Genomic DNA, 5,655 nt, shown 5'->3' with positions numbered 1-5,655 from the left:
TGTCACCACATGTAGAATTGCCAAACATCTCTCTCGTAGGTCGATAATTGCTGGGATTTTTACGATAAAGCCTTACTAAGAAAGTTTATGGGGCATCCTCCTTGCATTAGTACAGCTCCTATGCTAGCTCCCGATGCATCACATTCCACAACGAACTCTGTGGTGAAATCCAGTAAAGCTAGAACGGGCACCGTTGTCATTGCTGTTTTCAATTTTTCAAAGGCTGTAGTGGCTTAATCCGTCCATCTAAAAGAGTCCTTTAATAAAGAAGTGAGAGGAGTAGCGATCTTGCCATACCCGGCAATGAAGCGGCGATAATATCCTATCAGCCCAAAGAATCCTCGCAATCCTGTGGTAGTAGTAGGTATCGGCCAAGCGGTCATGCATGCTACCTTTTGAGGATCCGCCGCTACACCTTCCGCTGAGATGATGTCGCCTAAATACTCCACTTGTGTTACTCCCCATAGGCACTTAGACTTCTTAATCTTCAACTGATTTTGCTTCAATAAATTCAGCACATCCTCCAAATACCACCAATGCTCCAATTCAGTCTTGCTATATACCAAAATGTTGTCAAAAATACTAAAACATACATTCGTAATAGAGGCCGAAATGTATCATTCATGAGGCCTTGAAAAGTAGCTGGAGCATTGGTGATACCAAATGGCATCAACATGATAAGATATTCAAGAATTCAACATACTACAATATTCAACATGGCAAGGACATATACATGTAAAATCGCATATAAAAAGGGAAGATTCACTTTTCAATCCTGAATTATCACTCATTTTCACAATGACTCCTCAAACTTTTTTTTGGGTACACACTGATCCCATAAACTATTAGAAATACCACATCCCCTTCACGTCATTGACAGAATTGGTGAATTAACCAAATTGCCCCTCCACTTATAATGGGGGGATAGTTAAGTAGCATAGCTAATATTAAATTTTTTAATTTTTTTTGAAATTCTTTCATTGCCCTTTGTCCTAATCCCCCTTTCTCGCAACATTTCTTTCATCACCAAGCTCCTTGCCTTGTTAATGGCCATGAAGAAGAGGTACAAGTGCTCTTCTAGCTCATCTAATTGCTGGCTAAAACTGTTACAAACTAAATCTGAACCGATCCGGGCATATACAAATTATGAAAATTTAGTTAGCAGTAGCCTCATGAGTTAGAGTTCTAATCTCTAGTTTTACCTAAATCGGAGATTGAGGTGAAAAGTTAAAAATAAAAAACTATGGATAGGTCAGAACGGGGCAGAATAGTAAATATCCAACATTGCGGCGGTCGTCAAAGGGTGGCGAACGGCCAAGGGTGGTGGTGGACGGCCGTAGGTAGGGTGGCTCGTGAAAGAAGGTAGTGACTAGGGTTTGGAAGTTTTGGAGGCTCTACGACTATGATCTACTCCTAGAAAAGTAAAAACGATCTAACAACTACGATAAAATGGTAAATATAGTAATAAAAAAATAACTAAACTCAATTAATTCTCAAAGCTTGGATATACTTGGATTATTGGATGAATAACAAAGAAGCGCTGCCCGTTTATATAAAGAGGTCGGGTACAACGAGTCCTACTCGAACTTAGCTATAAAGGCTTATATGACTCGAATTAGAACTTGCCTTAGAGGCTTACATAACTTAATTGAACTTGTCTTAGTGGCTTACATAACTTAATTGAACTTATCTTAGTGCCTTACATGATAAGTTAACTAGACTTGCCTTAAGGGCTTACATAAGCATAAATTAATTAAAAGATAAATAGGCTCGATCTATCGAGCCCAATACCCTCATGATGCGATTCGATTTGACTTGGTTCTCATCAAAAACTAATATCGTTCTTTCAAACCTGCCATATCACCTCCTCCACTAGCCGACTTGGCCCGCCATCCTACCTCTCCAAGCATAGCCGCAGCAGCTCGCCCATGTGCTCCACCTCGCCACTAGCTAACTTATCGTGTCTAGATCCTAATTCAGTATGTTATGTTCCCTTAGTCATCGCGTCGAGCTGAGAGATTCCTTCCTTGCCCTCCATCTTTTTCTCTTATCTCCCAAATGTTGTTGCATCCCACCACTACAGTTGAAGTCCTTATCGACTCCATCTCCCTAATCTGGGATCCCTCCTCTTTTGTCGCCGGTGACTACCTCTCTGCCTCGATGATCTCTTTTCCTTCGCCACCTTTTTCTCTACTCTCATTGGCTGCGCCAAGACAACTCTCTAGATCTTCATGACTTGCCTTGGGGATAAGTTCCACCACCTCTTCCTCTATTGTGTTGTTCCTCTCGCTTTTGACGACCTCCATTGCTTCCTCAGCTGCCTTGCCCTCTCCTCATTTCCCTCAGACAATGACAATTCTAGCACCTCCATTAAAGTGGAGCACCATGATCACTTGTGAAGACCAGAGCTCAAAGCGATCCAATTTCGTTGGAAAGCTCCACCTTTTTCTCTTCTTCCCCAATCTAGGGTCGTAAGAAGGTAGGTCATGGGTTGAAATTGGAAGAAAATCTTGAGATTTTTCTAGGGGAAAAATTCTACCTTTCTCTCTCCTATGGTTGTTTTAATTGCATGTATCCGTTTTGGTTTTTATTGTCGGATCTACAGCAGGAATGAGGGAATTGGTAGTAATGGCAGTGGATTTATGGATTCTGACAAGAAATTGAAGAAATTGATAGCAATGGCAGGAGGAGAGGCGAGGGAAGAATGCAGAGGAAGAGTAGGGACAAGAGAAAGGGGAGCAACGAGACCATATGAGGTCGCTGCCGGTGTCGGCAACGAGGCAGAGGAGTTGAAAGGGGTGTCAAGGTTGAGGCAAACGACATAGTGACTGGCATCAGAGGAGGTGATAGGAGTGGTGAGGGAGTCAGAAATAAGTGTATTCTCTAAGAGGAGGAGGAGGAGGAAGATGAAGAAGCGATCAGTGGGAGCCATCAGTAGGACAGTGAGAGTGAGAGTTGAGGTTGTGAGGGTATTCTCTATGACCATGTTCACATTGAAAATAGAGTGGACTAAGAATAACAAAATCTAATTTGTTATTACTAAAATAAGGGTGTTATTCTAAGAATAATTATTCTTATGTTTACTTATATTTTGAAATATTTGATGTGATATAAAGTGAAGGTAAAGAAAGAAAAAGTATTAAAATACCCTTCGATTTGATTTAAAGTAGTTTGATGGAATGGATGGTAAATAAATTAATATATTTTATATAATGCTTAGAGTTTCGTATGCAATGCTAGGCTAGGATGTTACATATGTAATACTAAGCTAAGTCATTACATATGCAATCAAAAGAGATAGATATGCAATGCTTGGATGCAATGCTAGGGAGATAAATATGCAATGTAATACAATTTAAATATATTTATAATTTATAAAATATTAGTTTATTAATTTTTATATTTTTTTACATTTAATTCTACATATTTTATAGTCAAAATAATATTTTAAATATTATTATATTTTATAGTCAAAAATAATAAAATTTTATTTTACTTAGAACATATATTTTTTAATAATGTTTGCTAAATGAGATTATTAATAATATTAAAATATTTACACTTTCATATGTTGTATTTTAACTAAAACATGAGATATTAATAACATTAGCTAAAACGGAAGCGTGGTGGAGTGATACGATTCGATCCATATTGGCTCCACATGTGACATTGGGTTCATGGGAATGAGCCTATTTATCTAGTTGAGTATGTAGAAGTTGTTTAACTTAGTGAACACAAAGACCACGTTTGAACATGGTGGTTTGAACGCCTACATCTAGTTCGCATCGACAGAGAACAAAAATTCTGCATTCGAACCCAATCGGGCGCATTCGAACGCACCGCGACGAAAGTGTGGGTTTTGTTAGGAGTTGTTAGGGTTATTTGGAGTTGTTTAACTTAGTGAGGAATTCTTAGGGTGAGCATTTATATATATGTGGAGGAAACCCTAATTGAGGTCTTATCATCTTGATTGGAATTAGCTTTAGCCTCATCTCTTTCTCTCTTGACTCTAGCCATTGACGCCCTCTCCCACCTTCCTTCTTTCACTACATAAGTCTTTGGTCGGCCTCTTCCAGCCTCTAACCACCCTCTTCCACAACAATTTCTCCCCCTTTACACTGAGAACTAAATCTCGCATCCATCTAGCCATTGGGGTCCTATCAAGACAGGATCCCATTGACCTTCGACCACTATTTGGTCGATATCTTGAGATCTAACCATCCGAATCTAGTGATCTTGGATTCGTTGGAAAGTTCCTTTCAAGAGGACAACATATCCAAAATATAGGACGATCCGTTGGTTACATTTTTTGCAACGTCCCTTGGAATTTACGTACTTTATCAACTCCAGAACCGTTGCGGATCGGAATAAGCCGGATCCTAACAACTGGTATCAGAGCCAACTTTCCTCGGACCATTATGGCTACCACAAGATCAAAGGCGGCTAAGTAAGTAAGTGATCAAGGAGTGGAGACGGACCACATGGCTATGTCAAGATCTCCATCCCCTCAGAGTTCACGAGGACGGACTGAAGGCCCGCCTGATCTCGCGCAAACCCTATCACTTATGGCGCAAACATTGTTAGATATCAAGGCCACCCTTGCTGATAGGAATGAATACCCTCCAAGGCGTACCCCTGAGTGTCGTCGAAGGCATGAAGAACCCACCTTACCTAGAGTGGAACCGACGAGGACCGATCCTTGAGGCACCTTGGCAACATCGCGACGAACAGCACGGGTGCCGCATCGACTTACCTCCCTTGCACCTAAGGGAACCTATGGCTCCATATCCAGAGGAGGAGCCTTAGGATGAGTGGGAGGAGCCCCCACATTAGCCAAGGGTCCAACAACAAGAGCCGCTTCACCGAGGACGTGAGAACGGGCGCGACCAAATGCTACAACCCCGCACCGTTCGAATTGATTTTCCTAAGTTAAGTGGTGGTGACCCATTGGATTGGATTTATAGGGTGGAACAATTCTTAATATATCAAGGAACACCTAATCATCAAAAGGTGTTATTGGCCTTATTCCACCTTGAAGACGTAGCGGTGAGATGGTATCAAGCAACGCATCGCTCACGCCCTTTCGCCACTTGGGAGGAGTTCGCCGATGCGCTTTGTGTGCATTTCGGACCTTCCGACTATGAAGACTTCCAAGCCACCTTGACGAAACTAACCCAGAAGACTTCTATAAGAGCCTATCAAGAGGAGTTCGAAAGAATCAGAAATAGAGTCCACGGTTGGTCGGACTCAGCCCTCAAAAATACTTTCATCTCTGGGCTTTGTCGTGATATCCAAGCGGAAGTCAAAGCTACTCGTCCTACCATCTTGCTAGAGGCATTCTCAGTGGCACAAATAATGGAGGAAAAGATATGAGAATTAAAGGCAAAGCGAAAGTCAAAGTGGACCACATTGGAGTCAACAACCATGGAGCAAACGCCATTGAGCAACACAAGACTGCTAGCCTCGGGTGTGCCATATTTGAAGACAGACTCGGCCAAATCCAAGCGGGTCAGCCCCACCTCAAATCGGGCCAAATCCTAAGGATCAGCCGAGGTTGAGAGGTCGACACCTCCTACCAGCGGACATTGAAGATCGGCGTTCCAAGGGCCTATGTTTCTATTGCGACGAGCGCTTCGTACCGAGCCATAAATGCGC

At 41.8% G+C, this 5,655-nt stretch overlaps 1 long non-coding RNA gene across 1 annotated transcript; it reads left to right on the top strand.

The window, feature by feature from the left end:
• The first annotated feature begins 1,620 nt into the window (after positions 1-1,620).
• On the top strand, positions 1,621-3,166 carry LOC140795305 (uncharacterized). The gene is made up of 2 exons (XR_012110283.1): positions 1,621-2,479; positions 2,606-3,166. It is a non-coding gene; the product is annotated as an uncharacterized lncRNA (long non-coding RNA).
• The last annotated feature ends 2,489 nt before the right edge of the window (positions 3,167-5,655 follow it).

Source organism: Typha latifolia, chromosome 9, assembly GCF_019914945.1.
Source record: "Typha latifolia isolate L0001 chromosome 9, TyphaL0001v2, whole genome shotgun sequence".
NCBI classification, from domain to species: Eukaryota; Viridiplantae; Streptophyta; class Magnoliopsida; order Poales; family Typhaceae; genus Typha; species Typha latifolia.
The sequence above is the reverse complement of the archived record's forward strand: the minus strand, read 5'-3'. Positions and strand labels throughout refer to the sequence as shown.